The sequence below is a fragment of the Eptesicus fuscus genome, chromosome 11, assembly GCF_027574615.1.
Source record: "Eptesicus fuscus isolate TK198812 chromosome 11, DD_ASM_mEF_20220401, whole genome shotgun sequence".
Classification (NCBI taxonomy): Eukaryota; Metazoa; Chordata; class Mammalia; order Chiroptera; family Vespertilionidae; genus Eptesicus; species Eptesicus fuscus.
This window is the reverse complement of record NC_072483.1, coordinates 19,406,881-19,433,729: the sequence shown is the minus strand read 5'-3', so window position 1 is coordinate 19,433,729 and position 26,849 is coordinate 19,406,881. Positions and strand designations below refer to the sequence as shown.

The 26,849-nt window shown below is 39.0% G+C and overlaps 1 protein-coding gene across 1 annotated transcript in view; it reads right to left on the bottom strand.

Annotated features, from left to right (window-relative positions):
• Window positions 1-26,849, bottom strand: part of THSD7B (thrombospondin type 1 domain containing 7B) — a 759,963-nt gene that overhangs the window by 300,763 nt on the left and 432,351 nt on the right. The window lies entirely within an intron of this gene.

Genomic DNA, 26,849 nt, shown 5'->3' with positions numbered 1-26,849 from the left:
ATCCTTTCACCTCTTTCACTCAGCCCTCCACAGTACCTTCCTTCTGGCAACCACCAGTCATCTCTGTATCTATGAGTCTGGTGTGTGTGTGTGTGTGTGTGTGTGTGTGTGTGTGTGTGTGTGTTATTTTAACAGTGAATTGCTCTTGGTTCTATAATCTCCAATTCTTCAATTCTGTTGTCTAAATTAGCACACTAAAAATGAAAATGCTATGATTAACCTAATTATTAATTAATTAACAGGAGGGGTGCAAAGGGAAGGCCAGGTAATATAGGCATGCCATTTGTACAGCTTTGCCAGAAAGCTGCTGTTTGACACTCTCCAGGTCTGCTCCCCACAGATCATTGTGGAAAGGGACTAGACAATAGATGCCTGCCCAGTAAGGTCTGGGTGATGTGGGAAAGTGCTTGACTGTCAATCACACCTGGAGTGAGTCATTGGCCAGAATAGTTGTGGCTACTATAAGGGCACAAACTCTGAAATATATAAGCTCCTAAACAAAGAGGGATTTCCTCTTGGCCTTCTAGGGCTCCTAGCTCTCTTGTTGCAGGGGGCACACTCCCCTGCACTTGCCCATATGGCCCACAGCCAGGTGGACCCCACATACAATGGACTAATGGACTAAAATTAACCTGATGCTGTGCTGGACTCAACTCCACCACGAAACACAAAATTTGGACACTGGTTTTGCTTTTAGCTCTATTGGATCCCCAGCTGCACACATTCCAGAACTGGCTTAAGGGAAATAGGACATTGCAAACTGCAGTATATAATTTCATGCAGATAAACCTTTCTGCCACATCTCATTCTCCCGTGCAAGTCTTAGAAAATTATTTTTCTCAAGATATCACAAGAAACCCACTCCCACTAGCAATGGAGAAATCTCACCCGTGCAATTCAAAGATAACAAAAATATGTCTGGAAAGTAACCCAAATATTTGAATGTGATATCATTGACAAAATGAGTTTGTGTTGAAGTCAACTGAATTGATATATTATCCTTTTACAAACAATGAAATGTAAGTTAGCTGAAAAATCCAGAACTATTTTAGGTAATACACCCCTTATTGATGACAGGAAAAACCCAAAGTGTTAGATAAAGGCCTGACTTACTAATTCACACTTTTTTTTAGAGAAAAAAAAATAGGGAGAAAAGAAGAGAAAAAATAGCATAGTCTTCTGATAGCAAATCTTAGAAAAATAATCTATAATTTCTTAAAATCTGAATACTTAGGTTCATTTATAGATATTTTTCTTTTATATATCTTAAATCTATTTCTCTTTATTTTGGAAGGTAGTTCCTTTTTCTTTCATTAACAGAGACAGAAAACAGTGAGCTCACAGTCTCTGCATAATATTTAAATATATGAAAGCTCTTCTTCCTTCTCAATCATCCACCATCAAAGGAATATGTCTCTGCATTCTTTAGAGCCTTCAACTACATAGCTAACTCTTTCCAAGATTTTCAGGCAAACTCTGAATGGGATATATTATGGATTAAACATTTGTGTCCTCCAAAATTCCTATGTTGAAGCCCTAGTCCCTAAAATGAAGGTGTTTGAAGATGAGGCCTTTGTGGGATAATTAGGGTTAAGTTAACTCATACTGGTAGGGCCCTCACATTAGGATTAGTAGCCTGATAAGAAGAGGAAGAGAAACAAATCTCTCTCCCTCCACCTGCACACACCCAGGAAAGACCATTCGAGGCCCGAGCAATAAGGACGCCATCTGCAAGCCAGAAAGGAAGTCCTCACCAGAACCTGACCCTCTGGCACCTAAATCATGGACTTCCAGCCTCCAAAATTATAAAAAAAAATAAATTCTGTTGTTTGAGCTATCTAGTTGCTGTTTTCTGTTGTGACAGCCAGGGCTGACTAATACAGGTCATGAGTATTACAGAATTTTGAAGCTGGAAAGGTGCTCAAAGATGATTTATTCCAAGGATTAAAAAAAACACTTTAAAAACTATTTTAGAGGTGGTAACTCTAATTTTACACTAGCCCTATCACTGTTCACTGCATTACTCCTGTCCTAACCACACATTTGCATAACTTCCTTCATGCCTAAGACTTGATTTCTGCGAACCTTCTCCTTTTAAGCATGAGAAACTAAAGTTCAAAGATATAAGGTGACTTGGCCAAACTGAGTAATTAAATGAAAAAGTAACTAAAATGAAAAATGGGTCTAGAATAAGGTGACCAGATTTTAACATTGGTAAAGTGGGACACCATTGATGGGGGGGGGGGGTAAGGGGGGGTTCTTTTTTTTAAAAAAATATATTTTATTGATTTTTTACAGAGAGGAAGAGAGAGGGATAGAGAGTTAGAAACATCGATGAGAGAGAAACATCGATCAGCTGCCTCTTGCACACCCCCTACTGGGGATGTGCCCGAAACCAAGGTACATGCTCTTGACCGGAATTGAACCTGGGACCCTTGAGTCCGCAGGCCGACGCTCTATCCACTGAGCCAAACCAGTTTTGGCCCGGGGGTGGGGGGTGGGGGGGTCCTTGATTAAAAATTTGGTCTATATTGTAATCACTTTTGTTTTTTTTAATAAAAGGAAATTCACTTCTTAGATCATCATTGAATTTGCATCCTCTTTTCTTACTCATTATGTTAAAAATCTAAAAAAATAATTTAAAATTTTATTATAAATTATTATATACATATTGCTTAAAAACACAGTAAGTAGGTACATAATTACATGAACATATTTTATTGTTAGTTTATAAATTAAATTAATTTGATTGTTATAAAGTAACTATATTTTAAAAATTATTTTAATCCTATATTTCTTTCTAAATAATAACAATACTAACTTGTATTACTTTTCCTCTGAATTTGCCGTAACGTAAGTCGTAAGTGTCACTTTCAAGGCCAGCGCTAGACATTTTGCCACCACTATAAAATATAAATAATACAAGTACTGTCTGCTAAATTCAAGAAAATTTATGTATTTATGAAATAAATAAATAAATTACTTACCTAATTATCTGAATAGCTGATTTGTAATGACATCACTTGTTTAACTAGCTTACTAGCACGCAGTACGATGTGTATTGTCTGAGAGACAGTTACAAAATGTTTTCATCGTTGCCAATCCCAAAAAATGCCATTGTTCATTAAGTCCAAACAATGGTGGTCGAATTCTAACAACTGATCAACAATGCGAACTTTGATAAGCAGTTCTCGATAATCAGTTGTCAACAATTATTTGTTATTATTAAAGTTTAACATTATAAAATTAACAAAAATAATATAAAACTCATATCCTGGCTAAATAGCCACATGGCCGCCAAAAACCGTATATTCTCTTCCTGTTCTCCCACCGTTCCCTAGCTTGTCGTGCATTCTTTCCAAAAATCGGAACTTTTTTAAAATGCTGCGGGACGCGGGACAAATTTTTAAAAATCGGGACTGTCCCGCCAAAAGCGGGACGTCTGGTCACCTTAGTCTAGAATCTAGATCTCTTGATACTCTATCTGGTTTCCTACTGCACAGCATGTAAGGGATATGTTAGTTAGCTATCGCTCCAGGACATGGGACTAACAAATAACTTGGCTCCCTGAAGCGTATGTGCCAGGGGAAATTATCAAGCAAAATGAAAAAAGAAAAAAAAAAAAGTGGTAATTTATTATTCATTTTATCTATTCATCTGTCCAGATGATTAATTCTGAAAAAGTAACTAGTAACTTTGAAGATAAAATATTTTCGTTCTGGAAGTAAACAGGAAAAACAAAAATTAAGAATCCTATATTTCTTTTTTTAAAATATATATTTTATTGATTTTTTTTTTACAGAGAGGAAGGGAGAGTTATAGAGAGTTGGAAACATCGATGAGAGAGAAACATCAATCAGCTGCCTCCTGCACACCCGCTCCTGCAACCAAGGCACATGCCCTTGATCAGAATCGAACCCAGAACCCTTCAGTTCACAGGCTGATGCTCTATCCACTGAGCCAAACCCGTTAGGGCGGAATCCTATATTTCTTGATGTAGTTCTGTTAATAATGACTTCAGAAAGAATTTAAAGGGTTTTTGGTAGGGAAATAAAATAGCAAAGGAAATAACAGAAGAAGAAATATAGTTATAAAAATTCTCTAATTTAATATTATATTAAGAGTGTGAATATATCTATTAAAGTGTCTATATTTTCATCTTATTGCATTATGTACTTCCCATAAATATTAGATGGTTATTGTAATTAATGTCCCCGGAAGTTTCCCTTTCTGTCACCTGTGTGCACCTGTTCTTTTCTTCAAAATATGCTAATGGTATACAATCAGTAAAAGAAAAATGGGAGAAAAACTAGGCAGTGATATGCTTTTCTTATAAGTCTTGCAAAGATCTGAAAAGGGCAAATAATCAAAGAATCATTATCTAGGTAATAGGTCCTTGTGCTCCTCTAAATTAATGTGTTTATCAATAAAAATAAAATGTAACATTTGTAAAATGTGAACATTTACCAAGAAATTTCCATAGATATTTTATTATTTTATCCTTCTCCAAACTCTGTGTAATAGGTAATGCAGAAAATTGTCTCTACTTCACAGAGGAGGAAACTGAAGCTCAGAACTGCTAAACCTTATGTCCTACAGAGTCGGCCACGAATCCAAGTTTTCTGCAGTCATGCTATTCAATATTTCACATGGTAGAGGGTAATTTTCTGAGGACATTGTTACATTCATTTAAAAAGTTCATAGATATTTGGATTCTAAATGTTGAATGATATTTCCTGTTGTAACCATCAATCTCTATTTCTAAACTGAGTAATTGACATAGGAAATATTTCCAATCTAGTATTTCTAACCCAATTATATAAGGTTTGGATCTTTTTAAGAGGAATTTCTTTATTTGAATTTCAGATTTATTTTACTTGCCTCTTTTACACTTAGACAAGGATTTATTAAATTGATGACTCAGATTTTTTGTATTAATATTATACAAAATATTTGTTTTCATAATGTCATGTCAAATACAGAAAAAGCCACTTATCATCTATCAGTTCTAAACTGTTTAAGATATACAAAATAATTTGTCTCTGTCACTATGGAAACTTCATCATGTCCTTGTTGGGCAAGTCAATTTTTAGTAGGTTTAAGAAAACGTAGCAGTTACTCAGTTAATGTAGCCCTACATGATATATTTTTAAGTCTACTTTTATCCATATTACTGGATTTCATATTAATATTCCTATATTATAAGTGACTTAATCATTCATTGATTTATTCAGTATTTTAATAAAAATATTTTGAATACCAACTGTCTTCGGAGTTCATGTGTTTGTGAATGTGGGGTGGGAGAGTGAAGGTAAGTATGGACCAAATCCCAGCTTCTAGACAGGACCTTAGAGTAGAGCAGGAGAGAGATGGCATACGCACATCTACAAACAATACCAGGCTCTGGCCAGTGTGGCTCAGTTGGTTGGACATCTTCCTGTGCGCTGAAAGGTTTGATTCCCATCAGGGCACATGCCCGGGTTGCAGGCTCCATCCCTGAATCCCTGGTAGGGGGTGTGCAGGAGGCAGCCTATCAATGGTGTGCTTTCACATTAATGTTTCTCTTTCTCACTCTCCCTTCCTCTCTCTCTAAAAAAAATCAATAAAAATATATATTTTTTAAAGTGAGCACCTGGTATATGACCTGTGTTTTCAGAAGTTCATGGTGCCCAAGGAGGGGGTAAATGTTCTAGCAACTGTTGAAGGTTAAATAGCCCACAGGCTATCATGCTCTTTTAAAATGTACGTCTGGAGTAAATCCAGATCAGATAAAGGCCAAAGCCTGGCTGTACCATCCTACTGCCCTCCTTCAGTAAGAGCTTACCCTGAACCACCCACCCCCATCGTGGTGGTCTTCCTTGGTGGAGACATGGTTTAAACTTCTGAATAATCTCTTTTGATTTTACCCCCTTTTCCTTTGTTCTGATGGCTTGATACTGATTCCCCTCTGCTTTAATTTAATTCTTGTATTATTTCTAGATAAAGATGTTTTTTCTCTCCTGGTACAAAGCCCTACCAAGCCTTTCTCCCACGCAGCCTATCAACGCCCTGGTCCACCCACCATCTGCTGCTCACCCACCTCTGGACTGAGTGGTGGCAGAGATGCTCCTGCAGCTAGCTCCTTCTCAGGACCATGAATGATGGCTAGGATTTTGCCTGATTCTATGAGGGAAGGAGACATCCTACAGAGAGGGAATGGCATCAGCTAATTAGTTCTTCTCAGACGAAAGCCTAAGGTTTGTGTGGGAAGTGGGACTATACAAGTAGGCAGAGAGGCCCTGGATGCTCTATTAAGGATTTTGGTCTCCACAGGCAACGGGGAGCTATGGACTCTGTTTTGTCTTGTTTTTCAAGAGAGGGATATGTGTTTTAGGATAGCTAGTGAATGTCCATAGCAAAAGCCTTTGAAAAGAGCTGCAGGTGCTCAGAGAACCCTCAGGTCCATACATTTATGACCAAGACACTGATTTAATGATTCATGAAGGCTGACATCCAGGTTGTGATACCTGGAAAAGTAAAGTTACCATAGTCACCCACTGAGTATGTGTTTACTAACAAGCACCTTCTCAGTGGGGTGACTGTGTTCAGCACTGAAGAGCCAAGGTGTAAGACACAGCTTCTGCTCCCAGTGGGTCTACAGCAGCTCCTGATTGCTCTCCCTTCCCTTGAATCTCTGGATGGTGACATGTGACACCAAAATTAGAAGCAGAAAGTCCCTGAAGCTGCCAGTGGATCATCCGCTTACCTGAGAGCCATTCTCCAGAATGCATTCCCCTTGCTTCCTGTGATGCTCTGTTTCAAAAATCAATAGCAGGCTTTCTATTGTTTAAGATATTTTGTCAAATTAATTTGACTTATTCACATCCAATCTTAAATAAATATTTATACAGTTGTAATAAGTTTACATCTACATTATCTACTGCCTAAATCAGCCCCTTAATTATGACCACAAATGCTCTCACAGCTGCTGTTACATGAGCGTGAAAGGTCAGCTCCATTCTCAATCACTTTATAAAATAAGAGAGAGACCAATAAGGTTCTCTGTAGAGCCTTGGCTGGCAATTAATAAAATGTGTCTTTTCAGGGAATATGTCCATGGGGAAATTTCAGTGGAAATCTCAGAATTCCTTTTTTTGTGGTAGTGGGACATAAAATGTCTTCTACACTACAAGAGAATTTTTTAAATTTATTATTATTATTGACATTCTTACAGATGTCCCTCATTTTCCTCCCTTTTGTCCCCCTCCATCCAGACCCCACCTTCCTCTCACTTTGGTTTTACTCTTAAAAGATATATTTGAAAGTGGCAGAAAGAGGCAGAGGCTCAGAATCAGTGTCTGAGGGCACAAATGCTCACTTAAGCAATGGGGGTGGGGGTGGGGCTGGGGGGGGGGTGGGGGTGGGTAGGAGGGAGGGACCTGAAGAAAACATGAAAAGAAAAAGTCAGCATGGAAAGAAGGAAAGTGTCAGAGCAAAGGCACAAGAGAATAAGGAGAAATATTTTGCTCTGAGAGGTGAATAAGTGATAATATTAAAATGTGCACTTAGAAGGGGACTGGCAGACACACAGGGTAAAGCCACACTCTCTATTCGAAATGTTCTAACAGGTTAAGAATGAGCAGTGGAGTAAAATATCATTGCAGCTCTTCCCACGTCATTATTACATAGATTATTAACATTTTATCACTGTTATTTGTCTCATCCTACAACACTGTTGAGCAGTGTCTTGACATTTGGGATGGAAGATTCGAGAGTGGAGGTTGTGGCAAGTGGGCATGCTTTTAGTCCTCGAAAGAGAAACAAGTTAGACTACCCATCTTCTCAAATTTCGTTTTCAAACAACTTTTTCCAGTGGCTTAACTTAAAATTATGTCCAGATGCCCTCAGAACTTGCAAACCAGTGATGGGGAGAAGAGAGAGCACTCAATGTGTTAAATCACAATAAAGACATCGAAGGCCCAACATTTTGCTGCAAATCTTAACATTCATTGTCTAATACACAAGCCACTAAGTTAGATAACGCAGCCTTCAGTTTGTAGGTGAAGAATCTAAAGCTCAGAAAAGCCTATCATGTTTCCTTAAATAAAAAACTAGCAAATTGAGGTGCCAGATTTATATGCGTAGCAGCAGGGCAGCTGCCAAACTTCACAGCATGTGGTCACTGCAGTATACTTAGCAGCTTCCAAACAGGAAACAGACAGTTTGAAGCCTAAGTACATTTGAAGATGTTTAATTGTACAAATAAATCTTGTGGGTTTTTTTTTTAAGTCTCATTACATATTTTCCTTAACATTGAATTTCCTTAATACCCAACTAAATATTTTCCTGGGTATTTATTGAATCTTTCCTTTAGTGAATTGTACACATATAATGTCAGAAATAGGTTTTGACTAGTATAATTAGAAAATACATTTCCTATTAACAGCTAATACACTTTCAAGCCAAGGCAGCAAGTGTGCTATCAAAGATAAAAATGTGTAAGAGTGTGTGTGTGTGTGTGTGTGTGTGTGTGTGTGTGTGTTCACGTAAAAGAAGTGTTGAAAGTACTTTAGCTTGAACAGTGGGCAGTATGTATCAGGTATCTGCTGCTGCATACAAAGTACCCAAAACAAAGATTTAAAAAAACTGTGGGTTGCCCAGGCAATTTTCCCAGGCTTACTTATGGGACTGCATTCCACTTGAGGGTCGGTTAGAAGCTGAGCTGAGCTGCCGTAGATGGGGTAGCTGGGCTTCCTTTCCACGTGGTGTTGCTCCCTCAAAGAGTATAAGGCTTCCTCAAGTGACGGTGACAGCTATCCAAGAGGGCACTCCAATGAACAAGCATGTATCGAGTCTATGCTTGTCATCTTTATTAATGTCCTATTGACCAAAGCACTTGACATGGGCAAGCACAGAATGCATGTTGGAGGAGTCCTTACACCAAAGGACACAGATACAAGGCTCTGATATTTATTAGTGCCTATTAAAATAACGCTCTACCACAGAAACCTTTTGGGATGTGAAAATAGCTTTCCTTTGCAGCCTTGTTGTTCAGACGAAAAAAGATATAATCAGATGCTAGGTTTTTGAGGATTTAAGGGAAAATATATCTAATATTTGAAATAAATTCCCCTATGTTAATTATAACATTATTCATGGTGGTCAAGACATGGAAACAACTGATGTATCCTCCCATAGGTGACTGGATAAGAGGCTGTGGTACTTATATACAATGGAATATTACTCAGCTGTGAGTAAAGATGAAATATTGCCATTTGAGACAACATGGATGCGTCTTTAGAATATATGCTAAGCAAAATAAGTCAGAAAGAAAAAGTCAAGGACCATGATTTGAATCATAAGTAGATATAAAACTGAAAGAAACAAGTGAAGAAACAAGACAAGCAGACAAAATAAAACTCATATGCTAGGCAAAATAAGCCAGTCAGGGACAGACAAGTATCACATGACCTCACTCCTATGTGGAATCTAATGAACAAAATAAACTGATGAACAAAATAGATCCAGAGACATAGAAACATGGAACAGACTGTGGAATCTCAGAGGGAAGGCAGAGGTGGGTGGCTGGGTGGGTGGGAATCAACCAACCAAAGAATTTGTATGCATATATGCATAACCCATGGACACAGACCATAGTGTGGTGATGGCCTGGTGTGAGTGATGGAGTGGGCAGGAAGAGGTCGGTGGGGAAAAAAAGGAGTCATATGTAATACTTTCAACAATAAATATTTAAAAAACAACTCATAGATACTGACAATAGTATGGTGGTTACAGAGGGAAAGGGATGTGGGGGTAGGGAAGGGTAAAGGGGGTCAAATATGTTGTGACAGAATAAGATCTTACTTTGAGTGGTGAGCACACAATGCAATATACAGGTGATGTATTATAAAATTATACACTTGAAATCTATGTAATTTTATTAACTAGAGGCCCAGTGTATGAAATTCATGTATGGGTAGAGTCCCTACTGGCTGCTGGCTGCAGCCTTCCTTCATTCTGCACCACCCCCTGGTGGTCAGCACATATCATAGTGTGTGATAGAACTCCCGGTCAGTCTGTCGGTCAAACTCCTGAGGGGACACTTTGCATATTAGGCTCTTATATATATAGACGTGACCCCAATAGACTTAATTAAAAAAAAAAGTCAATTTCTAAAACAAAATGGGGCAGGGGACCAAAGTTCTAGCCCCTGAACAGAGGCCCTAGACCAGGTATAGCTGTGAGACGTGGATATGTGTGAAAAATAAGGGTCCTGAGCATGAAGATATGCAAAATTGGTAACACTCCACAGTGCACCCTTGTGAGAATATTTTCACAGTAAGAACCCTGGTGGCCCAGTGATGCTCACTGCCGATTAGTACTATGTAACTGTTTGGTAAGTGTGGCTTAGTGGTTGAGCATCAGTCATGAACCAGGAGGGCACAGTTTGATTCTAGGTCAGGGTACATGCCCGGGTTGCAGGTTAGATCCCCAGTAGGGGTCATGCAGGAGGCAGCCGATTGATGGTTCTCTCTCATCTATGTTTCTATCTCTCTATCCCTCTCCCTTCTTCTGTCTAAAGTCAATAAAAATATATTAGAAACAACAACCACACACACACACAAAAAAAAACCAACCAAAAAAATGAAAACACACTACAGGAGCATCACAGCAGACAAGCCTCAACAGCACCTCCCTGCCTCACTGAGAAGCCATGCCTATAGTGGATTTCACAGATGTCTGTCCAACTCCTCCTGATTGGATGTGCATGACAACTACCATGTCTGTGATCTTTACAAAACAACAAGATAAAGCAGATGTAAAAAGACCATAGTGCTAGCTAAACTGTACAGAATGCTTACTTGATTACATGTGCTATTCCACACACTATATAGTTGGATACTATTACCATTCCCATTTTATAGACAAGGAAATAGAGGCAAAAAAAATGGTTAATTAATTTTCCAAAGCCAAGGAGCTGTATGACACAGAGCTATGACTCAATTCCAGATCCTGGTTTCTCAACCACTGCTCATGTTGCCTTCTGAGGATATCAGTTAATTAGAGAAATTAATGGTGTCATTATATTCCGATTTTAAAAGCATTTGTAAGTTGGATATTGTCTAGTAGAATGTTCTAATCTTAACCATATTTCTGGCCCCGTCCCAGATCCCTCTGTCTGTGCAAAGATACATTACTTTTTCTCAATAGTGAGCTGACATTTCTTATATTTTATTTCCTATTTTGAAATACTTTAAGAAATACATATAGATGCTACAATATATATTTACAAAAGAAATACTTTATTCTTATTAAATTACTAGAGGCCTGGTGCATGGATTCGTGCACCGATGGGGTCCCTCGGCCTGGCTTGTGGGTATCGGGCTGAAACTGGCTCTCCAACATCCCCCGAGGGGTCCCGGATTGCAAGAGGGTGGTTCTCAGGTGATGCACCCTGGAATCGGGCTCCCTCTTCTCTGGTTCTGGATGGGTCACCTGAGAACTGCAGCTGCCAAGTCACCACAGCTCAGCAACTCCTGCCTTGAGCATCTGCCCCCTGGTGGTCAGTGTGCATCATAGCTACCAGTTGGTTGGTCAGCAGGTCTCCTAGGCTTTTACATATATAGATTCCTGCTTATGAGTATGTATTTAATTCCTTGTAAAATAAATATAAATCATATGCTATTACTTGTTTTGCAACACAACTTTAATGGGCCATTCTCATGGTAGCCTTTTATGATCCTTTGAATTCTGTGTTATCCTTTGTAATGCCTATTCTGTGTTTCATTTATATTTAGTTGATTTTGACCCTTTATTGTTTCCTTGGTTGGTCAAGTTAAGGGTTTGTCAATTTTATATTATTTTTCAAAGAACCAACTCTTATGTTGGTTAATCTTTTTTATTGTTTTTCTGTTTCATTTATTTCTGCTCTTATTTTCTTCTGCTAACTTTGGGCTCAATTTGTTTTATTTTTTTCTAGTTCCTTAAGATGTGGAATTAGATTCTTTATTTGGAATCTTCCTTGCTTCTTTTTTATTATTGATTGATTGTGGAGAGAGAGAGAGAGAGAAGAGAGAGAGAGAGAGAGAGAGAGAGAGAGAGAGAGAGATTTGGTATTTCATTTACTCATTTGTGTATTCATTGGTTGATTCTTATATGTGTCCTGATAGGGGATTGAACTGAAAAAATTTGGCATATTGGATATTTGGAACAATATTCTAACTACCTGAGCTACCTATCCAGGGCCTTTCTTGTTTATTAATGTATGTATTTATTGCTGTAAACATCCCTCTTAGAACTATTTTTGTTGCATACCAAAAGTTCTGGTATGTTGTGTTTCTATTTCTGTTTCTCAAAAAAATTTATTTCCCATTTAATTTATTCTTTGATCCTTTGGTTGTTTAATGTATTATTTTTATTTAACAGTTTGAAATCTCATAGCATCTGCTGAAAGCTTTACTATTCATTTTAGGGAAAATGAAAATGCATTCAGAATATTCTCTTTTGATTAGATGATCAAGGCACAGGAAAAGAAAAACAACTGTTTAGATACCCAGAGGGACCTGAAATTTGAACTTCATTCAAAGTAGGATTGAGTTTATGAGCTGTTTTTTGAACAAAAGTAGTTCCAATTTAATTCTAAATTTTATAACTAAAGAAAATCCAATTTTACCATAGATTTCATAATATGATATATATCCATAAAGGCAATCACTAAATGACTCAGTGATGATAAAACCTGTGGAGCAAACTCTTAACTTGTGTCTATTTCCTATTTCCAGTTGTACCCTATTTTATTTAAAAGAAGAAAATTATAAAATTATTTCCTGGACATCTATAACCAAAACTAAATGTAATAATATGTTATTTTATATTGTTTACCAGAGGGCTTAAATCTATAGTAAAGAAAAATCCATTCAATGGTCAAACTATGAATATGATTATAAGTTATTGGCTTTTACCTGTAGGTACGTATTCAGTTTACTTTTCCTCTAAAAATAGACAGTTTTAAAAAGTAAAGTATCATGCTTTATACACTTACCAAAATTAAGATATCCAGGGTAAAAATATGTTTTCTGACTGCATTAATTATATTTATGCATTGGATGTCTGAGATCTGTGAGACCCTGGGAATGCAAAGGCAAATAAGACACTACTACAGACCTTAAGAAGCTCATAATCTCATGGGAAAGCTGAATATATAAACAGATAACTATAATAACATTGCACATCGTTGCTTGGAAGCAAAGGGGAGAAAAATACTAGCTCTGCCTCTAGGGCCAATCCTTTTATTATAAACAGGATTAGTTGAGACAGAGAAGAGTATCAGACATCAGACCCAGTTGGAAGACTGGAAAAGCAGGCCATATGACTATAAGATCACTTTCTCTAACAAAAAGTGACTCAGAGATTGATTTGAAAGTATTGTATTTTTCTCTTGTAGCTATAGCCTGCTAATTTTTCCAAAAATAGACCTCTTTTTCAACCATAAATGGAATCTCCTAAATTATGTAAAACTAGAGGCTCAGTGCAAAAATTTGTTCATGACGTGGAGCCGGCGGGGGGGGGGGGGCAGCAGGGGAGGGGTTGGTCCCTCAGCCCAGCCTGAGTCCTCTCTCAATCTGGGATCCCCCGGGGGATGTCCGACTACAGATTTAGGCCCAATCCCTACAGTCAGACATCCAGCAATTGGACATCCCTCTCGCAATCCAGGACCACCTAATAGCTCCCCTGCTTGCCTGCCTGCTCACCCCTAACTGCTCACCTGCCTGCCTGCTCGCCCCTAACCATTCACCTGCCTGCCTGCTCAGTGTGCGTCATAGCAACCGGTCATTCCAGTCGTTCCAATCATTCCACCTTAACATTTGCTTAGGCTTTTATATATAGAGACTAGAGGCCCGGTGCACGAAATTCGTGCACAGAGGGGGGTTGTCCCTCAGCCCAGCCTGTACCCTCTCCAATCTGGGACCCTTCAAGGGATGTCCGACTGCCCATTTAGGCCTGGGATCGGGCCTAAACGGGCAGTCGGACATCCCTCTCACAATCCAAAACTGCTGGCTCCCAACTGCTTGCCTGCCTGCCTTCCTGATTGCCCCTAACCGCTTCTGCCTGCCTCTCACAATCCAGGACTGCTGGCTCCCAACTGCTTGCCTGCCTGCCTTCCTGATTGCCCCTAACCGCTTCTGCCTGCCAGCCTGATCACCCCCTAACCACTCTGCTGCCAGCCTGTTTGCCCCCAACTTCCCTCCTCTGCCAGCCTGGTCACCCCTAACTGCCCTCTCCTGCAGGGTTGATCACCTCCAACTGCCCTCCCTTGCAGGCTTGGTCCCTCTCAACTGCCCTCCCTTGCAGGCCGGGTGCCTCCCAAATGCCCTCTCCTGCTGGCCATCTTGTGGTGGCCATCCTGTGTCCACATGGGGGCAGGATCTTTAACCACATGGGGGCAGTTATATTGTGTGTTGCAGTTATGATCAATCTGCATAGTACTCTTTTATTAGATAGGATAGAGGCCTGGTACAGGGGTGGGGGCCAGCTGGTTTGCCCTGAAGGGTGTCCCTGATCAGGGTGGGGTACCCTTGGGGTGTGGGGTGGCCTGAGCGAGGGGCCTGTGGTGGTTTGCAGGCCGGCCATGCCCCCTGGCAATGCAAGCGGAGGCCCTGGTATCTGGAATTTATTTTCTTCTACAATTGAAACCTTGTAGCCTGGAGCAGAGCCAAGCCTGGAGCTCCCTCTGAGGCCAAAGCCATTTGTATTGGGGTTATTATTGAAACTTTGTTGCCTTAAGCGGGTGGGCCTGGCCAGTGTGTGTGGAAAGCTTTGCTTCCCCTGTTGCCGGCGGCAACCCTGGCCTGCTCTCTCAAGCTCCATTCTGCCGCCATTTGTTTGAATTTATTTACCTTCTATAATTGAAACTTTGTAGCTTGAGTGGAGGCTTAGGCCTGTAACGGCTGGCAGAAAGCTTGGCTTCCTCTGTTACCTAGGAAACCTTGCTCTCTGTGGCTGTAGCCATCTTGGTTTGGGTTAATTTGCATACTCGCTCTGATTGGATGGTGGGTGTGGCTTGTGGGTGTGGCTTGTGGTGTGTCAGAGGTATGGTCAATTTGCATATTTGTCTATTATTAGATAGGATAAGGATTCTGAAAGGTTTGAAGGAAAACTTCTATGTGGTTGAAACTTCTATTATATTTGGCAGAAGTAGGTATAAGATTCTTTTATTCACATGTTTTTATTTATGAGCCTATATCTAGAAAAAGAAAAAGGATTAATGTAGGTGAATTTGCACTGCTTAAGTATTTAAAAGCATTCCAGGCAAAAAAAAACTGACTATCTGATTTACAATTCACTCTAGAGGATCTAGAAAAATGATTCCCATAGGGAAATCTATGCCATTATCCAGGATAGAATATACAGTCAACTTCTGCTTAGAAGACATTCCAACTTGCATGGAACAGGGCATGGCTGGTCAGGTCAGTGAAGGAGATACACAGGGAGTCTGGGATGAACCGCTTTTGGATAACTGGGACAAAGGTTCATTATCACCAAGAAGCTAATAGCTAACAGGAGCAGCAATGATTTGACAGTACCTCCAGTAATTGCACATCTTACTAAGTGCTCAGGTGAGTTTGTCTGTTTCTCCCTAAGTTAGCATTCCACCACACTCATTACTCATATTATTTCTGACTGTTTTTTTCTTACTACCCACATTTCCATTTACTCCTGTTGTCGTTCTATCACTGCCTTTCTGTCTTTTCCAATAATGAGAATCTTACTGGGTCAATCAGTCATCTCAAATGAGAAGAATTTTAATTAGACCAATTAACAGGTGCCTAATCTATTTTTGGCTAACTCAAAAATTTTACTGTAGCCCTAGCTGGTTTGGATCTATGAGTAGAGTATGGGCCTGTGGACTGAAGGGTCCTGGTTCAATCCCAGTCAAAGGCACATCCCTGGGTTGGGGGCTCAGTCCCTAGTAAGGAATGTGCAGGAAGCAACCAATCAATGATTCTTTCACATCATTGATGTTTCTCTCTCTCTCTTCCTCTTTCTTCCCCTCTGAAATCAATAAAAATTATTTTTAAAATTTACTGTATTCCAGGGGACATTATCTCTAGGAGATATTAATCAGATTTTATTCCATCATCAAAAGAGCTTTGGAAAATACACAGCAATTCTACCTGTTAGAAACTCATAATCTTACCTAATAATAGACAAACATGTAAATTGACCATACCTCCACTATGTTCACAGCCAATCAGAGTGAGTATGCAAATTAACCCAACAAAGATGGCTGTTAATTTGCATATGTACCTGGGTCCCAGGAACATCCTTGGCACCCAGTCACTCTGAGCCGGCCATTGGAGGGGCAGGGGCTGAGCCGGCGAACAGAGGGGCGGGGGCCCCCTGCCCAAGCCTAAAGTCTTAGGCTAAGGCTTGGGCAGGGGCTGAGCCAGTGATCAGAGGGGTGGGGGTCCCCCTGCCCAAGCCTAAAGCCTGGGAAGCCCGAGCCGGCGAACAGAGGGGTCGGGGGCAGCAGCCAAGCCGGCGATTGGAGGGAAGGGGAAAAAAAATCAATGGAAACATATCCTCAGGTGAGGATTAAAAAAATAATAATAATAAATGTCATATCCTATGAAAGACACATCTTGAAAATGCCTAAAGAAAGTTGTAATTTTTTCATGGTAAAGGGACTGGAGTCCATTTTGATGAAAATACCTTGGCGGCTGCGGTGACTGGCAGTGGCTGCAGCAGCGGGGTGATGAGGCTGGCACCTTCCCCTGATCAGCCCAGTGGCCTCCCACTGAGGGAGTCCAGACTGCAGCCTAAGCCTTCAGTAGGACATCCCCTGAGGGCTCCCAGTATATGAGAAGGGGGCAGGCTGGGCTGAGGGACCTCTCCCCAGTGCACGAATTTCATACACCGGGCCCCTAGTACATATTTATATCAGGAAGGCTCTAAAATGTTCAAGTGAAAAAAAAATAATCACTGTTTAACTCAGCTTAATAATTAACTAAATTTATTTGAAATGTAAGACTTTATTTTTTCTGAACACCTTTATCCCTCTGAACATTTTAAAACATTTCCACAAAGAGAGTAATCTTAACTACAGTTTGGCTGATAAGGGGTCCATGAATTGTGGGTATAATGCCAAGAACACATAATGTATCTCAACAATTTACATGTCAGGAACCAATGATGGACATTTGCCTTAAGATAGATGCAACAACGGTCCTTGCTGGTTTGGCTCAGTGGATAGAGCATCAGCTTGTGGACTGAAGGGTCCCAGGTTTGATTCCAGTTAAGGGCATGTTACCTCGGTTGGGTTGCAGGCTCCAGCTGACCCAGGCCCTGTTTGGGGCTCATGCAGGAGGCAACAAATCAATGTGTTTCTCTCACATCTATATTTCTCTCTGCTTTTCCCTCTCTTTTCCAACTTCTCTAAAAATCAATGGGAAAATATCCTTGGGAAGATCAAAAAGAAAAGAAAAAAAAAAAGATAGATGCAAGTTCTTTTAGCTCATCTCATGCTATAGAAGTTCCACACTATTGATCTTCCACATTTTATCTATTTCCTTAACTCTACCAAGATTCACTCATCTGGTGCCTCATTCTATCAAAACTCTATTTTCTCTTCAGTTGGAAATCATTCCTAATAGAAATATTTACTAAAGTGATAACCTACTCTGCTTATGCAGAGATAGTTGGGCAGTTTTTAATTATGCCAAACAATTAATCAAAGTTTTAGAGTCTAGGACTTGGTTGAAATCTCAGAAATACTGTAGTGTCCTGATGAAAATATAGTACTTCATTGAAGGGTGATAAAACAGTATATCAAATGTATGACTTTAATATCCAATGTTAATCAGATCTTGCTAATTATTTATACAGGTTATTAAAAGACACATAAAATTCATACCATGTTCTGCTACTTGAACTTTAAATGTTGGAACTCCTCAGGGCTAGGCCTTGTGCTTCTGTCTCTTCCTACTTGACAGTCTCCCTCTCTCTTACACTAGAACTGCTGACCTAATCTCAAAGATTCAGTTATCAAAGGTGATATCAATGATTACCAGGGTTGAATCTGCAACTCAGATTTGCCTATTTAGCTCTAGTTGACTACTAAATATCTCCCTAGGCCTTTTTTTTTTTTTTCAGGTCTTCAAGTTTCACATGTCTAAAGTTCTGTTAGTGCTGTTTTCTGCCACCTGCTCTACTCTAGTGCCTAATTTATCAGTGGATCCCCATCAGTACTGTCATTGCTCAAGTCAGAAACCTGAGTCCTGTCCTGGACATTTCTCTCTTTTTTTACTCCCATATCCAATCAATCCTGGGTATTATACTTTTTTAAATTGATTTTTTGAGAGAGAGAGAGATTTGTTGTTCCACTTATTTATGCATCCATTGGTTGATTTTTGTATGTGCCCTGACTGGAGATCAAATCCTCAAAAAGGTTGGCTATTCTACTTTTAACTATTTCTTCAGCACTCACTGTTCTCTCCATCTCCACTGGCTTCTTGATAATCTATTAACATGTCTTCACTCAATTACCAAACTAGCCCCTTACTTTGTCTCTCTTAATCCAATCTTCCTCCTCTCCTCACTCTGACTAGTGAGTGCTTCCCAGTGATTTTTCTAACAAATAGAAATCTAATAATGCCGCTCTTTCATCGTAGAGTCTAAATATATTAACATGGCTTAATGCCCCTTTGTGATTGCCCTTCCCCCCACTGATACAGCTTTACTCTGACCCACTCTCTAACTCTCCCTATTGCTAGCTATAATTTAGTCATGATATTCAGTTTCAATTATTTCAATGAACTAAACAACTTCCTTACATTCAGATTTACTCACACTATTCCCTTTCTTGGAAAAAGCCTATTTCCTCTTTATCCAGTACTGGCTTAAATTATATTTACTAAAGAAAACCTTCCAGGATTCCTCAGCTTTATTATACTCCCTCATTTACTCTGAACTTTTCCTTTGTAACAGCTATAGACTAATAATTGATTATTTTATAAATATCTGTTTAGTACATAATCACTAATTAAGTTAAAAGGTGTACAAGGGTAGCGTTGAATACACCTTGTTCTCCATACTATCTATCCCTAGTACCTTGGTACATAGCAGACTATCAAACAGTACATCTTTTTCAAATAAATTAGTGAGAAACAGCTAATGTTTAAGTAACACTTATAGTGACACATGATAGCAATATCACTCTTTCCAGTCCCAAACTGTGTGTTCCAAAGTAGAAGTCTGGGAAACAGTCTAGAAAATTATGGTTAACACATTATGAATCATCTGAAATTTAGCGACAAAATAGACACCTTAAAAAGAAATTTATCCCTCTTAATTTCTGGCAGTTCTTTTGATGTTATGACTTTAGCATATTAAAGTTCTCATTGGCTGATCATTAAGCAATATTTTGATAAAGTATGGGCTCATTTTTAACATGAGAAAGAGAGAGAGAAAGAGAGAGAGAGAGAGAGAGAGAGAGAGAGAGAGAGAGAGAATAGAATTAGAAATAACTATCACAATTAACTAGCTGAGTATTCAAGAGTCAAGGAAAAATGATCTCAATAATATGTTCAGCACAGCAGGTAACATCAATAAACTACTCTGGAATGGAACTGGAAGCAGAGTTTGCAATAACTGTAAGTGGGTCAGACAGCTTTGCCCTCCTGGCATAAGTTTTTACGGCAATGGAAAGGTTCATGAATTAAAGATAGACCTTTCTAAAATATTACAAATCTAAAGCTATCACCTGGCACATTGTTTAACAAATTGCTAAGGATTTTTATGAACTTTGCACATGCCAGGGATGATTTTTATAAACCCCATTGAATTTAATCAGCTGAAATGGAATGCAATCAGCATCACAAATTAATAATATTCATTATCATAATCATTTTGTTCCATAAAGATATGGCAATCGAGTAAAAAGGCTATTAAAATCACAAAAAGGTCTCCATAGGGAACATAATTTAATTTAATTAGTAGATTACAATGATTGCTTACATATGATTTCCCAAACTAATACACTTGAATGGATGCTTCTGAAACCATTTTCCATTTTGATCACAGAGTCAAATAAAGGATTTTGCCATAGGACAAAATGCATCATCTACCTTATTTAAATTTATTCTAGTCTGTGAAAATACACACGCACACACACACACAAGCATGCATGCACCCACACATGATGCATTCACATTCAGAAAATCACAATTGTAGATGGCCATACTTATCATTTCATACTTATTTTGTTATATTGATTTCTTTAAAAACTTTCAGATTTATTAGCACTTTTTAAAAGCTCAAGTAAAAAATATCAATTTAAAATATCAATTAAAATATCAATTTAAAATATTGATTAAAACATCAATTTAAATTAGCACAATTTAAAAGCTCAAGTACAATATCTTGTAGCCAGCAATATGCTATCTATATTCACAAGTTAGTCTAGTTGCAAGAAAATAGCATTGAAAAATGCAATATTTAGATTCCAGTGCCTTAACTTTGACCTCGATTAAGTTAAACTTTGGAAGTTAAAATCTTTCTCTCTAAAAGATCGGGAACAAAACAAGGATATCTAGTCTTACCACTTTTATTCAGCATAGTTTTGGAAATCCCAGCCAGAGCCATTAGACAGTAAAATGAAATCAATTAGACAGTAAAACAAAATACAAAAATACAAAATGGAAGAAGTAAAACTGTCACTGTTTGTGGGTACCTGATTTTATATTTAAAAATCTTAAAAACTACACCAAAGAACAGTTAGAACTAATAAACAAATTCAGTAGTGTTGCAGGGTACAAAGTCAATAGATTAAAAATAATCTCTGTTGCATTCTATACACTAAAAATAAAATATTGAAAAAAAAAGATAAAAAACAATCCAATTTACAACTATATCAAAAAGAATAAAATACCTAGTAATAAATTTAACCAAGGAAGTCAAAGACCTGTACACTGAAAACTATAAGACCTATGAAAGAAAATTTAAAAAGCACAAACAAATGGTAAGAAGTCCATGCTTATATATTAGAAAAGTTAAAATTTTTAAAATGTCCATATTACCCAAAGCAATTTACAGCTTCAATGCAATTTATATCAAAATTCCAATAGTATTTTTTCACAGAAATAGAACAAACAATTATTAAATTGGTATAAAACCACAAAAGACCCACCAAAGCAATCTGGAAAGAGAGCAAACCTGGACCCATCATTCTCCCTGATTTCAAACTATGTTATAAAGCAATAATAATCAAAACAGTATAGTACTGGCTTAAAAAGAGACACAAATAGATCAATATAATTGAATAGTGAGCTCAGAAATAAATCCATACATACATGCTCAATTAATTTATAAGAAAGGAGGCAAGGATATAAAATGGGGAAGAATAGTCTTTTCAATAAATGTTGATAAAAAAACTGGACAGCAAACAAACAAACAAACAAGCAAAAACAACACTGGACAGCCACATACAAAAGAATGAAACTAGACACTATCTTACACCATACACAAAATTAACTCAAAATAACGATGTGGACATAAGACCTGAAACTATAACACTTCCAGAAGAAAACATAGGCAGTATGCTCCATAATATCAGCCTTGACAATGATATTTTGGATCCAACTCCAAAAGCAAAGGCAACAAAAACAAGAATAAACAAGTGAAATTACTTCAAAGCAAAAAGTTTCTACGCAGCAAATGAAACCATCAACAAGAGGAAAAAGCAACCTATTTAATGGGAGAAAATATTTCCAAATCATATCTATATATATAAAACCCTAATATGCAAATAGACCGAACCACGGAACAACTGAACAACTGGTCGCTATGACCACTAGGGGCCACACGAGGAACATGGCAGACATCGGCCGCAGCTGGATGGTGGAGTAGGTGAGTGGGGGTGTCAGACATCGGGGCAAGCCTCTGGTGGTTACTGAAAATTCTTTGCTCCCACACGCTGTGGTCCCGCCAGGTGCTTGCACCTGCTGCCAGCACCAGCTCTGCTCGCACCCACTGTCAGTGCTGAAGCCACTGTTTGCACCTGCTGCCAGTGCCCAGCGCTGGCCCAGATCACCTGACTCCATCAGTGGGTGCAAGCAGCGGCTGCCGGCCCCAATCACCCCTCAGGGCTTCTCCACCTCTCCTGGCTCCTGAGGGGCAACAGGGGCCAGCAGCTGCCTCTTGTACCCGCTGCCTGCGCCAGCCCCGCTCAAACCTGCTGCTGGCGCCTCGTGCCGGTCGCGATTGCTTGGTGCTGTCAGTGGGTGCAAGGGGCGGCTGCCAGCCCCAATCACACCTGAGGGCTTCTCCACTTCACCCTGCTCCTGAGGGGCAATCAGGGCAGCAGCCACCACTTGTACCTGCTGACGGTACTGGCCTGTTCACAGGCGCTGCTGGCGCTGGTGCCAATCACTCCACACCGGCAGCAGGTGTCAGTGGGCCGGCGCTGTCAGTGTGTGGTGGCGGCAGGAGCAGAGCAGCCAGCAGACAGGGGACCAGGGACCATGGCAGCAGAGGGTGAGGGGGGGCGCAGAGGATGGGCCAAGACCCACCCCTGTGCCCACCACAGCCTCGCAGCCCATAGTTCCTTTCAAGGTGTACGAATTTATGCACTGGGCCCCTAGTATTCAATAAGAGCTAATACCTAAAATATGTTAAAAACTCCTACAACTCAGTAGCAAAAAAAACACACAACACACACACAAAACCAAAACAAATAAATAAACAAACAAACAAAAACACTCCAAACAATTTTAAAGATGGGCAGAGGAACTGAATAGACATTTTTCCAAAGAAGACATACAGTTGATCAACGGGCACATGAAAAAACGCTCAACATCACTAAAAATTAGGAAAATGGAAATCAAAATCACAATGAGATATCAGCTCACACCTGTTAGAATGGCTACTAGCAAAAGACAAGAAATAAGTGGGGTGGATATGGGGATAAAAAGGACCCCTATGCACTATTGGTTGGAGTATAACTTGGTGCAGTCACTATGGAAAACAATATGGAGGTTCCTATATATAGGAAACTAATATAACTACCATATGATCCAACAATTCCAATTCTGGGTATTTATCCATAGAAATAAAAACACCAATTTGAAAAGATATATACACCATTTTGTTCACTGCAGCATAATATACAATAGTCACAATATGCAATCAACCTACGTTTTCACCAATAAATGAATTGACAAAAAAAATAAAAAAAGAATAGTCTACACAATAGACTACTACACCATAAAAAATAATGCCATTTCGCCATTTGTGACAATATATATGGATCTTGCGTGTTACATTAAGTGAAAAAAGTCAGACAGTGAAACACAAATGTTGTATTATTCCGTTTATATGTGCAACCTGGAAAACAAAATAATGAGCAAACAAAACAAAACTCACAGATATAGAGAAAAGATTGGTGACTGTCACTAGTGAGTGAGATTAAGGGGTACACAAACTGGGTGACCGGGTTAACAGGTAAAATCTCCCAGTTAAAAAATAAATAAGTCATGGGGCTGTAACATACAACATGGTGACTACAGTTAATAATATTGTACTGCATTATTGAAACTTGCTAAGAGAGTAAATTTTAAAAATTCGCATTTTACAAAAAATTGTAACTTTATGGTGACAATGGTAAGTAGACTTATTGTGGTAGTCATCTCACAGCATGCAAATATGGAATCATTATGTTGTTAGCCTGAAATTAATATAATGTTTTATATTAACTATAATCAATTAAAAATAAAGTTGAATTTTTGAACTCTCCCAGCCCCCCAAGTAAAACTCAAAAGGTAAAGAAAAAAGAGTTCTTAGAAATAGGATAATGAACTGTTCTACACAGCTCATGAAATAATACTACTGCATCAGATATACACTTTGATTTAATGTGCATTGGCAGACAATTCAAAAAATATGGCTGAGCCCTTATATGACACACAGACTCACTGCAAAACTTGAATTACTCATATGTTTATCTTATAAAGCACAGACTGGTGCAACATAAGGACATTCCTAGCACACTACAGGGGGGCATAATCTGTAACTGTTTAAAATGATAAAAGGCTAACAAAACGGACTGAACGCTGCACATCGAGGATTTATGTTTAACAGCAGCAGGAAATAAAACAACTAAAGAAAAGCATGAGTCTGAATACCTGGCCCTAGAGTTATGGAGTCTGTCAGTAGGCTTTCAGTGGCAAACGATTGCTTTGTAGTTACTAAATCATGCTTGGCTTTTGACTCTGCCTTGTACAACCTGTATCTAGATAGTCTACTGTTGACAGTTTAATCATATCTTTTGTTGAGTGTCTATTTAAACTGGATATCCATGAAATTGTCCCCTTGGTTTTTCACAAAATCTTTCTTCACATGAGAGCCTTTAAGATGGGTCAAATGCCTCCATGTAGACTTTCTACATTGTTGATTTAACACAAATAAAATGATTAATGGTCCAATTTAAGTGCAGCCACTGTAAAACTGATCTAGATTCCCTCTAGCAAGATTATGTATTCTTTTTAAATAAAGCCCCTACAACTCAACAACAAAAAGAACAAATAACTAGATTTACAAATGGACAAAGGACTTGAGTAGACATTTCTCTGAAGAAGATTCACAAATGACGGAAAAGCACAGGGAAAATACGTTCAATGTCACTAGTGATTAGAGAAATGCAAATCAAAACCATAATGAGATAACACCTTACACCCATTAGATGGCCACTATCAGAACAGCCCCAACAAACAAACAGAAACTAGAAAATAACAAATGCTGATGTGAAGATGTGGAGAAATTGAAACATGTGTGTACTGTTTGTGGGAATGTAAAATGGTGTAGCTGCAAGGAGGTTTTGTTAGGAAATTAAATATTAAATTACTAGCGGCCTGGTGCACAAAATTTGTGCAGGGGGTGGTGGTGGTGTGTGTGTCCCTCAGCCCAGCCTGCACCATCTCCAATCTGGGACTGCTGGCTCCAAACTGCTCGGCTGCCTGATTGCCCCTAACCTGCTTCTGCCTGCCAGCCTGATCAGCCCCTAACCACTCCCCTGACAGCCTGATTGATGCCTAACTGCTCCCCTGCAGGCCCGATTGCCCCTAACTGCCCTACCCTGCAGGCCTGGTTCCCCCCAACTGCCCTCCCTTGCAGGCGTGGTCCCTCCCAAATGCCCTCCCCTGCTGGCCTGATCTTCCATAACTGCCCTTCCTGCTGGCCATCTTGTGTCCACATGAGTGTGGCCATCTTTGACCACACGGGGGTGGCCATCTTGTGTGTTGGAGTGATGGTCAATTTGCATATTACCTCTTTATTATATAGGATTGTATGATGCAGCAATCCATTTGTGGATATATATCTAAAAAAATTGAAAACAGGATGTCAAAGATATATTTGCACACCCCCATGTTCATTGCAGCATAATTCATAATAGCCAAGAAGTGGAAATAACCTAAATGTCCATCAAAGGATGAATGGATAAACAAAATGGCATACACTCATGATGGAGTATAATTTAGCCCTAAAAAAGAAGAAAATCCTGTCCTATGCCACAGCATTGGATACATCTTGAGGACATGATGCTGAGTTAAATAAGTGAGTCACTCAAAGACAAACACTGCAGGATTCCACTTATATGAGGTATCTGAAATAGCTGAACTCTTCAAAATAGAAAAGTTGTTTTATTGAGGAGAGTTGTTTTATAATGGGAATAGCATTTTTGATTGGCAAGCTAAAAACAACTAGAGACCTGTTGCACAACAATGTAGATGTAGTTAATAATTCTATACTGTACACTGAAAAATGGTTTTAAACGTTAATTCTATTTTTTTTTACCACAATAGCAAAAGGCCCATGAAAGAAAGGTAAAGAGTGTAAAGAAAGGTACACAAGTCTAAGAAGAAGCTGAAGACACCAAACTCTACACAGAAATGGAGGGCAAGTTCTGCATCCACTGCCCCCACCACACCAAGCAACCCAGAACACATCATCCAGGTGCGGGGTGCAGGTGTTTATTAAGCTTAAAATATATACACTATGTCTTGTTTATACTTATTTTCTTCCACTGCTTCTTACTCTTTTGCACTTATTTATTTATTTAGCATCTGCTGAATTGCTCCCATCAAAATTTCTTTCCCATCTCATAAACTCTCTAGTCCATGGAATACACTTGCCCCTCTGTCCTCTGGGCTAACTGTTCTCTGGGCCTGATGCACCGCTATTTATATGTTTTTATTTAATTACTCTTCTTGGTCACAGTCACTGTTCTTGGGTCCCAAATTCATTCCCTCTCTCCTGTTCCCTTTCTTTCTCCTTTTTTCTCTCTCTGTTTTTAATTTTTTTTAATGTTAGCTCTTATTTTTATTGAGGAAATCAATAGCATTTATTCTTACATTGTATTATTTTTCTTCTTTCTGTGTCACATCTTTCAATTATTTCAGAAAGGCCTATGTAAAGACAGCATTATATGTTTCTGTGTGTCTGATCCTTCTTAAGTTTTATCTTTTCCTCACACATAGGTCAGAGAGTGTGGGTTCGGCATAAAATTCTAGGTGGCACATTATTTTCCCTTAGCTCTCTGAGGGCCTTGTGCCAGTTTCAGCTGCTAATCAGCAAAGTGGTATCAAAGTCTGCTTCGTTCCTAGAGTCCTTCTTCAATTAACTCCTTTTCATAGTAGTTTCTTCCATTTGTTGAGTTTTTCTTCCTTGCTTTGGTGATAGTGGCTTTCCTTAAAAGCTTGGTGTCTAATTATTATTGTATTTGTTTATAGTGGAGGTTTTCTGTTAAACCATTTGATGTATTAATGTACCCTACATGTCTGAGGATGGCAGTTAGGGAAGGCAAAAGGTTCCTTCTG